Genomic DNA, 14,184 nt, shown 5'->3' with positions numbered 1-14,184 from the left:
AGCATTTCTTCACTGCTCAGTGTGTCAGTTAACACAATGGCAATTCTGCTGTTATAGGGCAGGAGCTTTCATCAGAGATTACCAGTTCTGGGAAGAAATTATAATAAAGTTGTGCATTTACATTTCTCTGAGCAGCAAAGGGTATAATTTTAACAGAAAAATGTAGTCTTAAACACTGTTTAGTGACCAAGGGCATAGTCAATACACCAAGAGGCCACAGCAAACACATGGCCACAAAATCCTCAGTGAACATGTGGGAATTTTTCTTCCAAGCTTCCAGGTAACAAGTAAATGTCAAATAAACTGTGCAGCTCCCCTGGCAACTGGGGATTGCTTTCGTTGGTCATCTCTGCTGGCTGTTACAAAGGGAACTGGTTCCACCTGCAGCCCTTGTGGGGAGTCCAGCACTCAATCACTTAATCAGTGCCCTGAGCAGGCACTGAGTGCCACAGGCCACCCCTGCAGGGACTCACTGACCTCTGCTAGCAGGAGAGGAGCAGTGGACAGGATCAATTATTGGTGGACACGATCAATTATTCATGGACGCAATCAATTATTGATGGACAGGATCGGTTATTGGTGGACAGGAATCCATTATTGATGGACAGGAACAATTATTGATGGATAGGATTGGTTATTGGTAGACAGGAATCCATTATTGATGGACAGGATCGATTATTGGTGGACAGGATCAATTATTGATGGACAGGATCAGTTATTGGTGGACAGGAATCCATTTTTGGTGGACAGGATCAATTATTGGTGGACAGGATCGGTTATTGGTGGACAGGAATCCATTATTGATGGACAGGATCAATTTTTGATGGACAGGATTGATTATTGGTGGACAGGATTGGTTGCTGATGGACATGATTGATTATTGATGGACAGGATCGGTTATTGGTGGACATGATTGATTACTGATGAACAGGATCGAATATTGGTAGACAGGATCGATTATTGATGGGGATGATTGATTATTGTGTCTCCACTTTGGCTGAGCCCCTGCCCAGGACGGGGAAGGAGCTGGCAGGGCTGAAGCGAGAGAGCGAGGGTGGAAGGAGTTGCCAGTGTCACATTAACTGAAGGTTTGACAATACCCTGACAGATGAGCATGTCAAGAAAAAACAGGAGATGGGGCCTCAAGGAGCACAGCTCAGACACAATCATTCATCTTTCACATCTATTAGTCTGCGTTTCTGCAGGGCAGTGGAACACTCCTCACTGCAGGAAGTTGTGGGGAAAAACCAGCCACATACTGTCCTCAGCACCTCCACATTTACCCAACACATTTATTTTGCTCTTGCAGGCAGCACAGTTAAAGTTGTGCTGCAGCTGCATGTTCTTCCATGCCAATGTTCAGTTTTCCTCAATAAATACTCAATATCTACAATAAGCACAAAGGAATTTCATCTGGATTGGTTTCCATATTACCTTGTTTTTAAAGGCCATTCAGCACTATGCTTCTTAGTGCAGTGTGGAATTTAATACAGTAGTAAACCAAGCAAGATTTATTTTTTAAATTCAGAACTGTCCTCATTTAAATCACACGATAAATAGGATAAGTGTTCCCCACTTCACTCAGAGGTTAAGTGCTTTGTCTGGAGTGCCATCAGCAGCAGACTATCTGTCAAGATGAACAAGCCTCGTGCAGAACTCGTTCCAGCAGCTCACACCAGGCTCACACTGGTCCCAGGAGTGCTGGCAGCCACACAAGGCACTGCAACATTCCCTGCAGCTGGCTGAGCTGCACCTCCAGATGTGCACTGCCTTGTTCCCCTCCGCATTCTCCACATTCCATCCTGATCCACTGCCCCGACCCAGTCCCTCCCTGGTCTGCCGAGTACCAGCTTGTTGGGGGTTGGTTCTTTCCTTTTACCCTCTGTGGAATTTTCCCCATTGTCATGCTAAGATACCTGTTGACTGGGCCCTGGTGACAAGGGGGAGGGAAGAGAGGAGGGAAACCCCGTGAGATTCAAACAGCCAGAAGAGGAGAAGGAAGGCTCTGGCTCAGCCCATTTCCCCCGTGGAGTTCGGACAAGAAGGACGATCGCCGCCTCAGACCCATCCCTGCCATCCCAGCTCCAGGAGCCATCCTCACTGCTGTCAGACCCTGCCCTGCTGCCTTCTCACTGTAACCTGCCACCATCCAGCACTCTGCTGAGCACCAGGACCCACACCGTGAGCAGAGGGCTCTCTCCATCTCTCTCTCTCTCCCCCTGGGACAGCTCTGCCATCACCCCCAGCCCTCCTGCAGCTCTGCGGGACCTGCCCGCCCCCAGCACCGGGAACTGCAGCTCAGGGAAAAGGTGCCTGCAGCCAAAAAACACTGGGACTGAGTTACTGTTCTGTTTGTGGGTAATTTCATAGCTGTTGTTGTTCTTGTTTGTCGTGTTAGATATACAGTAAAGAACTGTTATTCCTATCCCCATATATCTTTGCCTGAGAGCTCCCTTAATTCCAAAATCATAATAATGTGTAGGGAGGAGGGATCACATTTTTCAGTTCAAAGGAAAGTTTCTGCTTGCCTTAGCAAACACCTGTCTTTCAAACTAAGACACAGCTTTATTTAAGCTAATCTTTCACACAGCTGACCATCAATAACTGCTAACCTACTTCCTAAAAGACACAGATCAATTGACAGAGTATTATAACCCCTTTAGATATTTATGCCCTATCAGGAAGACAATTGTGCTGGGCCTAGGGACTTCTCCACTATTAGAAATTATGCCCTAGCCTTAAATAAATTAACTCAATAAGTGTCTTACCATGAATACAAATTCCTGCTTTGGGCTTGCAAATAAAATGATTTAGAGCTTTTCTTTGAGGAAAGATGAGGCGTTTAAACTTGCAAAAGAGCAAGGGCTGCCATATTCATTAGGTTTTTGTTTTAAATGGACTACTTTATTTTAAACTCAAGGCATCCCTTTTGGAAGGGAGTGGGAAGAATCTGGAAAATAGTCACCTCTTAATCTGGGCTGCCCAGTTTTGGTTCTGCAAAGATGCAGATGTGTGCTCCAAACTCCAAAGGCAGCTCATGGACAGGCCAGCTCTGCCCAGGGGTGCCCAGTGCCGTGGGCAGCACGGGGCACCTGCAGGACACACCTGAGGACCAGCAGGTTGCTGGCATTGGCCATGATGCTCTGGAAAAGGGACTTTGATGCAGCAGGTTCTTACCGCAGCTATGGCAGATGACATTAGTGGGGCTGTATTCTGTCCTGTTATTTACATTGTAGATCCAACACTGTAATTTTTTCTCCCCACAACTGAAAGGGCAGAGCAGGGCCAGGCTGGGGGTGCCCTCAGCTGCTGTGTCTGAGCAGCAGCCCTGGGCAGCCCTGAGCCCCTGGGTGAGCCCCTCAGATCCCCTGGGTGCCAGTATTCTGCAGCACCCCCAACACTGGCCACTACCCCTGGGGAGGCAGCTCCTCCTGGGAAATGCCCTGCTATTCCAGCTGCTCTTGGAGAAGCACAGAGTGCTCACAGGAAATCCTCTGCCACCAAACCTGCTGTGCTCTGCACAGGGCCAGTGATGCTCATACCAGAACTACATTTCATGTAAGAGCAAAAGTTCTGGACTGATACCAGGCTTTTTTTTCCAATCTGTAACCCCATTTAATTATTTCCGTTATGACACTGCCTATTACAACCTGAAAACATTTTATCTGTGAGCACATCAGGACACAGTGTTCATGCTTTTAAACTCCACTTTAAAGACAAAGAATACAACTTAAATGTGAAAGAAGGTTGGTGTAACCTCTTGTCAGATCCAGGAATGAGTTTGGGAACTGACAATTAATTGCACACTCAGTTTTAAGTGCACAACATTCTGTTATTATCTCAGACAAATGCACAATTGTGGTTTTATCTTTGGCCAAAGTCTTACCTGATATGTCATTCCTTTTTGCTCCCTAACTTGTTAAATAAATATTTCCTCCATACAAGTGACTTTGGCTGCCAAAACTGGGCAGATATTTTAGCTACACCAGATTAGGATTTATTGGAAATACTAGTGTACTTTTATGTTAATAGGATGAAATGCACTCAGAGACAGCAAATCAGATCAAGATGTACTCATTAAATGAGCTGCAGTAAGTACTAGTTTCTAATTTTCATCTTCAAGAGACTGAAGGTTATCTCTGCTGATAGTGCCTGGTATTTGGAACGGTTCTGAACACCATAAACACCAAAGAAGCTTAATTAAAAGGCTTTCTTTTAGTTTAACTTTTCCCCTAAAGGATCTAGGCCTATATTGTTCTGTTAATAGAGAAGTGAGGAATATTTTCAAGGAAAAACATCCCCCAAAAATTTAAATTAATCCATGATTGCTTTATGCTTCTCTGCAAATGAGCTGGCACTGACCAGTGGGATCCATCCTGGGGGCACAGCAGTATCTGCAGTATCAGTCACAGTGCCCCTGGGGTGAAGATGCAGCAGGGACCCCCACAGCTCTCAGCATCTCTCCAAGCACTGCAGCAACATACGGAGTGCAGGATCTTTGGGGTTCTCATTTTGTCCTGAACAGTCCCAGAGAGCTGACACAGACCCATCCCAGTGTTTTGCTGCTGAGATAACTGGATTATGATTGTAGGACAACACTTCCCATTACTATTATTATTATTATTATTATTATTATTATTATTATTATTATTATTATTTTCACTACTTGAGAATAATAATTCCTGCTGAGGTGCTCCAGCCAGTGGAAGACTGTGGCCGCATGTTATTCATGTGGGCTATGTGTGCTCCCAGCAGAGGAGTGGAAGAGCAGATCAATGTCTCACCTGAAGTTCTTGCCTTCTGCTGTTACAGGTGAGCACCGGTCCCAGGTGCTTCCCCAGGAGCTCCTGGGAGCTTTGCCAGCAGGAAGACAGCTCTCATCCCTTAGCATGGGTTGAGGCTTGGTAGCCTTAAAAATGCCTAAGTACAAGGCAATGCAGTAGAGAAACATATTTTGTGTTTAAAAATAGTCTCAACCGTTGTTAAAAGGGATTAAGCAGTGTTTTTATCCTGTATCAGCAAACAGAGCAGTGCAAAGTAAATTTACTGCAGCCTGAGGTGAAACATTAACTCAGCTCTGAGCTCTGATGGGGTGTAAATAGCCTGAAAAATGCAGTGCTGCACTTGCTTTTGAGGGCATGAACTCAGATGTCTTCAAAGCTGTGAATGGTATCACAAAACACACCTTTCATTTTACTGAAGCACTCACTGAAACGTTTACCTTTGGAGTAGATTGTTTTGAACGCTGTGGAAATAAGGAAAAGGAGAGAATTTTATGACAGAAGTTTCTCAAAAAACTGTGAAAATATTTTAAAGGGATAAAACCAAATTACTGCAAAATTGCATCCAGGTTTGCATCTCAAAGAACAGAAAAAGTCTTTGCATCATTTCCCCACATTTCAGCATGCTACCTGCAGGGATCCCTCCCTGCCCTCTGTGTGTGAGGAGTTGGATCAGCTCCCCACAGGCTCTGGGCTGGAGCCAGGGTGATGCTCCTTGGGCAGATTTTAGGCAACTCCTTCTCAGGGTCATCCTTGATCTTGATCGGTGTCAGAGACACAAACCTCTCTGCTGGGAATGCACACACCAAACCAAAAGTGAATCCATAAAAATGGAGGAAAAGATCTGACATTTTCTTCCCTCATGATTATTTAATGTTTGTTACAGTATAAAGCACCTCCAGACCCGACACAAATAAAAAACCCAAAAATCATGGAGACACTTGTGAGCTGATGGAGAACATGCCCTTGGATATGAGACTGATGATTACCTGGCAGGAGAAAATATTTGGTGTCCTTAAAGGCCCTGTAGCCTATTCCTTGCTACATCCCACATCCCTGAGGAAGATTTGTAGCATCTGGAAAAATACTGACCAGTGTGTGTCCACCATGGGGACCAGCAGTGCCCTGGCAGAGCCTTGGGGTATTACCAGGAATACCCCAGGGAATTTGTGTATGCCAGGGCCATATCTCTGCCTGCAGTGAACGGGGAGGTTGGCATGAGAAGGAATGAAGTGATGTGCAGTTCTGGCCTTGTTAGCAGAGGGCAGAACAGCTCATGCAGGTATTTATTCCCTCTGTGCCACATGCAGGCAGTCAGTGCTCATACAGCAATGGCTGAGAAGTTGCAGACCCCCAAAACTGCTGTGAGGTTTGGTCCCAGCCTGGCAACCCTGGCGATCTGGGCTGGCATCCAGAGCTGATGGGCTGTGTCATGTGGTGGAATGACAAGTGACGGCAGTGTCCTCAGCTGTCCCCATGGCTCAGATGCCACCCTGGCTGGGGACAACTGGGTTTCTGCAAGGCTTATCCACTGAACATGCTTTGGGGAAATTGAGGCCCCCTTTGGGAACACTGCAGTCCTCCCTGTGATGACCTGAAAAGCACAGTTTTGAGACACACACCTGATGTCATGTCACATTTACAAGGGAAAATGTAAGTCTAACAAAGATTAATTCAATAGGAATTCCACCACATATTTTTCTAGTTGCATTTCATTAAATTTTGAGCAGTTCTGAGCAAACCCACAGCCATTTGTTTTCTTTTTTCAGGCAAAGACTGTCCAGGGCATGACCAGAACCTGCTCTGCAGCAGCAAACCACGTCCACTGGAGAACATTTGCTCATTCCCATGTCAGTATTCCAACACCTGAGTGCCAGCTGTCCACTGGGTTAATTCACAACTCTGCATGTGTGGTGGGTGGAAGCTGAGGGCTTGAGAGCTGCAGTGCTGTCCCTCATTGGGAACAAGAAAGGAACTTGAAGAGCCAGGGACCAGGTGCCCACAGAGCAGGACACGGAACACCTGGAAAGCACAAGAGACCAGCCAAAAACAACTATGCCCCTTCTCTGCCAAGTGCTAAAAAACTCCACAAGTCCCAGCACAGGGAACAGGTTTGACCAGTTTTGTCACACTTCTGTGCTCTCTCTGAGAACTGACACAGACCCAGGCAGGGTTTTGTCCATCCCCTCCAGACTGTGTCAGCATCATGAGATACATCTGGCTCTTCCCCCAGGGCAGCTCCAGCCCACTGCTGTTGACTTTCTCCAAGCCCCTACAACAAGGCTCTCCTCACTCCATGGACTCGTCCTTGGAGGAAAGGAACAGCTGATGCACAGGGGCTCATCCAGCCTGCGAAACACTCCTTAGATCCCAGATGTCAGGATTTCCTCCCCAGTCCTCTGGCTCCATCCAGCTCCTCCAGGTCTTGCTGGGTCTCTGGGGACACAGGAGTTGGCCAGGTGCTCCCAGTGCCAGCACAGAGCTCCCCCAGGTCCTGCACATCCCTACCAAACCCAGAGCAAAGCTGCAGTACAGGAACGGGACGCCTTTGAATGTGACTTTCATTGTATCTAAAATGACCTGCAGGTCTCTGCAGTGTCACACCCGTTTCTGCAGTGATCTCTTTGGACCCTGCTGAGCAGGGCTGCTCAGGTCCTGGAATAGCCTCTTTGCAGGCTGGAATGTGATTTCTGTTCCAAATAGGGGTTAAATGTGTTCTCAGAAAGGGGGATTTTTAAGTTCTGAAATTCTGCTTTTGGACACTTCAAGCCTGCTGAAATCTATACCATATATTCCATACCATATATTTATGACAAGCACTAAATAGTCACTGCTAGAGTAGGACAGAAACAAAAGCTTTCAATATTCTGCTAATTTTATTTCATTGGTAAAATCACTACAAAATATTACTGAGATAGAAATCTCTTACCTGCATTTCAGAGCAGCTCATTTATTTGTGCACAGCTTTGTCATTTGAATACCAAAGGAACCAAAAGCAATTCAGTAACTTGTTTGTAGCAGATGTTCTTCAAGATTTAAGCATTACCATATCTCAGCTTAGTGCAGAATAAAATAAGGCAAATAAAGTGAGGTCAATTTTAAAAAATCTGAAACAAAAATTGAGAACAATTCAGAAGTATTCTTGCAACTCAGTTTGTCATACACACAGATGGGTTTTTCCCAAAAGTTTTCCTTATTATCAGTTACAGCACAGACACGAGGTGGTGCTTCCCACCAGTGTAATTCTCACCCACCACAATGGGTATTATTCTTCTTACTTGTAATTGCTTGGTGACAAATCCTTTTCAGTAACAGCTTGTGCTGCGGGAAGGAAACAAGGCTTTGGTACTTCTTTGTGTTCTGAATTCTCTAACATTTAGAAGATTTGTTCAGACAGAAAACATTGCACTGACATTTATCTTCATGTATATTTATGCTGTTATGTATTTTCAATTTATATTGATTTATAAGTAAATCAATAAGATAATTAGAACACAAAGGTTGGATCAGTTTCTGTGAAAATGTCAACAAACTCAATTTCACGCTGAGACTGTAAAATCAATCTCAGATTATTTTTTTTTTAAATCAACATTTTTCAATAACTTATTCTGGAAAATCCTGGATCAGCACTAACTTTTCACAGACATGTTAACAATGACATGACTGGACATTACTAAGAGTGGGCCCTTCCCCTGCATCCTTCATGACATTAATGAATTCACTCCTTGGTTCTGTGCAATACAAAGAGCAAACACAGACTCTAAAGTGCTGGGCAGTGCATCCCTGGTGTGCATGGAGGCAGGGGTAACTGGGCTGGGTTTGGAGATGTCCTGAGACAAGCTGTGCTGCAGGGAAGGTTCAGACTCACCCTCGTGCTTTGTTACCTGGGTGAGGGCAGTGATCATCCAGGCCCATCTTCCGCAGCCTGACTTCAGAGCAGAGCAGGCTCCTACGAGGGGAACCCTGCACCGGTGCTGGTCCCCTTTTCCATCCCATGGTTGCTGGCTGTGGATGCAAATCCCAACAAGTAACTTTGGAAGTGTCCCAGGTTCTAAAGGAAACATCCCCCTCTCCCCACCACCAGGAGCCCTGTCCAAGCCTTGCAGAAGCCCTTGTCCTGAACAAGGAGCGTGGAGCACCCCATGCCCCCCAGGCTCCCCACAGGCTACTGTGCACAGGGACAGGACAGCAGCTGAGTCCCCAGGAGAACACCCCAGACAATGTGAAGACTCACCCTGTGCTCAGGAGGTACTTTCCTGGCTTCCAGCCAGAGCCACACAGCAATTCCCAGTCTCTACAAGAAGAGATGGAGAAATGCAGACTTTTCCTATGCAAGACAAGGCAAGTTTTAACAGAACCGGCCAGGAATAACCACACCCACTGAGGCTCTGGAGATCTTCATTCAGTTCGTTTCCCACCTTCTGGAGGGTGATGGGGACAGGGGTGCTGTTTGTAGAGAACCAGCCTCTCCTGGCCAAGCAGCAGAGCTGGGTCCATCATCAGCTCTCCATCACACAGAATTTCTGCTCCTGCAGCTCCCATGCCTGCTCCCACACAGAGCAGATCTGATGTCATGAAAGCACTTCATATGCCAGCGTGTCCAGGCCTCCTCCCTTTGCAGTTTGCTGCACCTGCATGGTTAAGCAAAGGTTATGGAATTAATCTCTCAGTTAAAAAAAATAAGGCTATTATTGGATTCAAAGGTAACCTTACATATGCTGAGTTGTGCCACATGCCTGAGGTTCCCCCCCTGTGCTCCAAAGTGAGAAACAGCCCCTGGACCAGCGAAGAGCTGTTCCCTCCCCACTGCCCCTCCATCTATCGGGTGCAATGCCCTGGACCCCTGAAGCAGCAGGACGAGATGTTCAGACTGCAATAGGGCTCTGAATAAAACCAGAGCTGTCCAATACCACACAGCAGTAACTCAGGCTTCACCTGTCACTCAAACCTCAGTCAAAAAATGAACCAAAAGCTCCGCACGTGCTGTGAGCCCAAGCCTGCTCTGCCTGCCAGCAGCTGGGACATCCCAGGGTGTGAGTGGTGTTCAATGTTGAACAGGCAGCCAGCACACCTTCTTTTGGCAGAGGGAGCAAGAATTCCAGAGGGCACTGTCCAGAGGGCCCTGCTGTCCTTGGGAGCAGGAGGTGCCTGCGGGAGCTGTGGAAGGCACTGGGAAGGCACTGCAGTGACACCAAGACCACGTTTCACACAGACACCTTTATTTTCATATTTCTGCATGGATGAATGCTCTTTTTCCTGGGATGTACTGGTAGACAGATAATACCCTACAAAATGGAGTTTAGTAAACATATATATATATATATGTACACACATATATATAGTCTGGCAAAATTGTTTCTGCATTCCTCCATGTGTCAGAATGGATGCTTACAATAAACCAAAGCTAAAGGGACACTGTGAGGTTTGGGTTATTCTTCTTATCTGTAACATTAAATAGTGTTTGCATTTTTTTCCAACATGATTGTCTGCTTTCCTGCTTATACTTAAGCAGAACTGTGGAAGAGAAGAAACATGCCTGAAATGTTCAGTTTTCAGTACCTTAAGTTACTATCAGTGGTGCAGGTAGAAGAACATTCCTGAACTTTACACAAGAGGCGAACTATCTGTTCAGTGTATGTCACATCAAATGTGAGAGCACCCCTGAATCAGCAATGCAAATAAATCACTGGCATGTAAGTGTTATTTCACAGCACAGTTCACTTTCACAGCCCCCATGCACACAGACACGTGCTTGAGTCCCACTTTTAAAAGTTTTGTTGCAAATTTTTAACCTGACAGTGTCCCTTGAGAAAAAATACACATTGGGTTGAAGAAAGGACACCCTTCTACAAATATTTCTTTTTGTTATTAAAACAAACATTTTTAAAATTATTCAACAAAATTGAATACAAATTGCCATTGAAGAACAGCATTTGTAACAGTGAAGCTATACATGGCTAATCCATTAACATGGCTTTAGTTATCACAATTTACATTATTTGCACTTTTCCCTAGGTCTTTCATTACACTTCCATAAAGAAGAAAAGTTTGACATGCTGCTGCTACCCTCTCATCAGAGGTGACCCACAGACAGAAGGGTATTTCTTCTCAACACATATTGCAGTCAGGAAATGCCACTGCCCACAAGGCCTGAACCTCAGGGTATTTGTGTCTCGAGCTTTTAGCTTGGCTCACAGTTATTCACAATATTGCATTGCATTCAGAGGAACAGGAGAACAAACAACCACAGAACAGGCACAGGTTTTTTGAGTTTTTTTTTTTTTGTTTGTTTGTTTTTTTCAGTATAATTTATCACATTCCTATTTGTCAACACATTGTTACCTAAAATGCATGTTAGAAAGGCTTTCTTTATAAAATGCTGGCATGAAGATGCAGGCTAATGTCTGTAACTTGTGAAACAGTCATAGTTCTGATTCAGACATTATTTAAATGTTCATAACTTGGAGAAAATGTGCACAGTTGATAGCACTGACAGAGAATCTGACTATAACAGGAATTGCCTTCTGCTTACTGGCAGGAGGATTGATGAGGGTGGCAGACTGGAGTAGCATAGTGTGTTTTATTTAGAAATCTGTACTAGTGTTTGTCATAAATATTGCAAGCCCCGTTTATGAGCAAGCGGAGCCTTGGTAAGTTTACAGTAGAGTAACATTCACAGAAGACATGAAAAACAAACCCGAAGCCACTTCCATGCAGAGAGCAGCTCTCACAGTCATTGATGTCTCACCTGCTGGCTGGAGCACACCTGCCATGGAGAGATGCTGCTGATGGAAAACCCAGAGGTCTCCTATGCACTGGTGCATCCCAGCCTCCAGCTGTAACCTCCAGTGGGAGCAGGGAAAGAACTGGCTTTGCAATGGCAAGGACTCTGCCACAGATAGATTCTGCAATCTGAGCTTTGGGAAAACGCAGCTGTGGGTGACATTTTGCAAGTGCTCCTCTCTCAGCTACTGTGGGCTTCAGGTGGAGCACAGAGCTCAACCAAGGCTGAACGTGAGGGGTGTGTGGGAGGACTCTGACCCCGGTGAGATCCAAATCAAAGCTCCTTATCCTCTATGGGCAGACTCAGTGTGGCTGTCAGCATCTCCTCCTCATAGCTACTGGCAGTGAAAAGCAGGCACAGTGGAGCAGCAAAGGAGATGGCAGAAGTGCAGGGCCAGTACTAGTACCCTGATTTCAGCAATGCAATAAGCATGCACTGACAGTGACACCAGCTGCTCGCTGCTGAGCTGGAGCCACGCTCAGGAAAAAGCAGTGACAGACCTGGTGACAAAGGCAGCCCCCACAGAACTGCTGCCAGAGGGGCCAGGAAACACAGCTGAAGCCAAATTCATCACAGCAACTCCAGAAATTAATTTAGCTTCAGGGACTATGGCATCATACAACTACTAATATTTTCTTTTGAAAAGGGCACATTCCGAACATTTCTGTCTGTATGTGCCATCTCATTAGCAACCTTGAAGCAAGAATATTAGAGGAAAAAGGCACTGTGCTCGCCAAATTCAAATGTTTGATTTCCATTGCACTGACCACTTCTGCCTCTGCTGTGCTCTTCTAGTGCTTAGAATAACAGACCAAGCAGTTTTGGTGGGAGGGAAAACCTGGTAATTATATTAAATTCTGTCATTTGCTGAAGTGATTGCAAGAAGAATCAAGAAGGAATGGTGTAAATTGTGCTGTTATTTCAGCTACAATGTCTTTACCAAGTGCCTATTAAATAAAGCCTATGACAATACCCAACAATTGGAGGAAAGGTACTCCCACAGCATGACATCCCTCCTACAAATCCCAGCCCTTCACCAGAGCTGCTGGATCGCTGCTGGGAGTTCATTAATGGCATTTGTATGAAAGGTAATAAACAAGATGGACTAAGGTGTAATTCCTGCAGACATGTGACTTCCCTTGAGCAGCTGACAAGGGGACAACTTAAAGAAATAAAGTTAAGACTACACAGAAGTGTATGGGGGAGCACAGTAAAAGGGGAAAATGCCCCATCTTGGGGAACTGGCATTATCATTATACATTCCTACATCTATAATCAGGAATACTTCAGTAGATTAAATTTTTATAAAATTAGGGCTACAGAACTGAAGCATTCTAAATATTATTCATTATATAAACCTTCCACTTACATAACTTTTTAAATATATCTTCAGTACAAAGAGTTTGTCTGTAATACAGTTTGTGATACAATGAAAACAGATGCTTACTGCATGGGAGTGATGCAGCACTATGGCAGGGACTGCCCCATCTGCGTGGTTTGAGCAGCTGGAAAAGTTGGCTCTTCCTCCTTCCCTTTGCTTCTCAGCCATTGTCTGCCTGGAGATGGCAATGGCACTCTGCTGGCTCAGTTTTCTAAGAGGCTTCTTCACAGAAAGATCTGACGCTCCCCAGCTGACCTTGGTGTTCATCCAACCTTGGTGTAAATTCACTGCATGAGCTTTTCTGTATTATTAATTAAAAAACGAAACTCCTAAGCCAATACTCTACTTGGCATTAGCAAAGAAATGGGGCTTGTACAAGGCATGCTACTGCCATGTAGGAAAAAATGTGAGCCTGGCAGCTGATTCTGAGGTTGAAAACAATTCAAGAGCTCCCAATCAAATGTGCTGGGCACTTTGTGGGTGCCAAGGTCTGTATGTTGAAACACAGATGCATCTTTGTCATTCACTAAGTCAAACAAGAAAGCTTAGATAAATCCATAAAGGGGCAAGACCTTACTGCAACATCCAGTGATGAACCTAGGAAGTGTGTGCCAAACTATAACAGCAGGACCAGAGCACATGGCCATGGTGCTGTTGAGATGCACAGTGGAGCATCACCTGGTGCTCCTGGGTCTCAGCAGGTGGCTGGGACCAGAGCAGGTGCTCATCTTTCTGTATCAGCCCTTACACACCTGCTTGCTCTCTTGGGAACTTCCCATCCCTGAACAAGATTTGTTCTGTACTTTTATATTAATATGTGCTACACATTCTGCTCCTTTCTGGCTCACCCCTGCATGAAGATCACCTGGTTAATATGTTCAGGAAGAACTTAACTGAACTCAATGTCGTGGCACCAGTGCATGTGAGAGGATAAGCAGGATCTCTGCAGAAATGGGGATACTGGCTACACGGGCTGTCTGTTTAATGTCCCAGGTACATTGTTGTTCATTTTTTTCACAGACTGCCCTGGCAGATTGGGGTTTTATCAAAGCAGATTAACAGCAAGGCATCCACAGAACACTGTGCTGAACAGAGGTATGGTCTGAGCTGTCACTTGCAAAATAGCTATCAATGTGTGCTATCATAAGGAATTAAGCTTGCTAGATGAAAAGCAGGACTTGTGCCTAGCAAACAGTGCTCTGTATTACTTATTAAACTTTGAGCAGCAGTTCTGTCTT

Source organism: Cinclus cinclus, chromosome 14, assembly GCF_963662255.1.
Source record: "Cinclus cinclus chromosome 14, bCinCin1.1, whole genome shotgun sequence".
Classification (NCBI taxonomy): Eukaryota; Metazoa; Chordata; class Aves; order Passeriformes; family Cinclidae; genus Cinclus; species Cinclus cinclus.
This window is presented reverse-complemented; position numbering follows the sequence as displayed.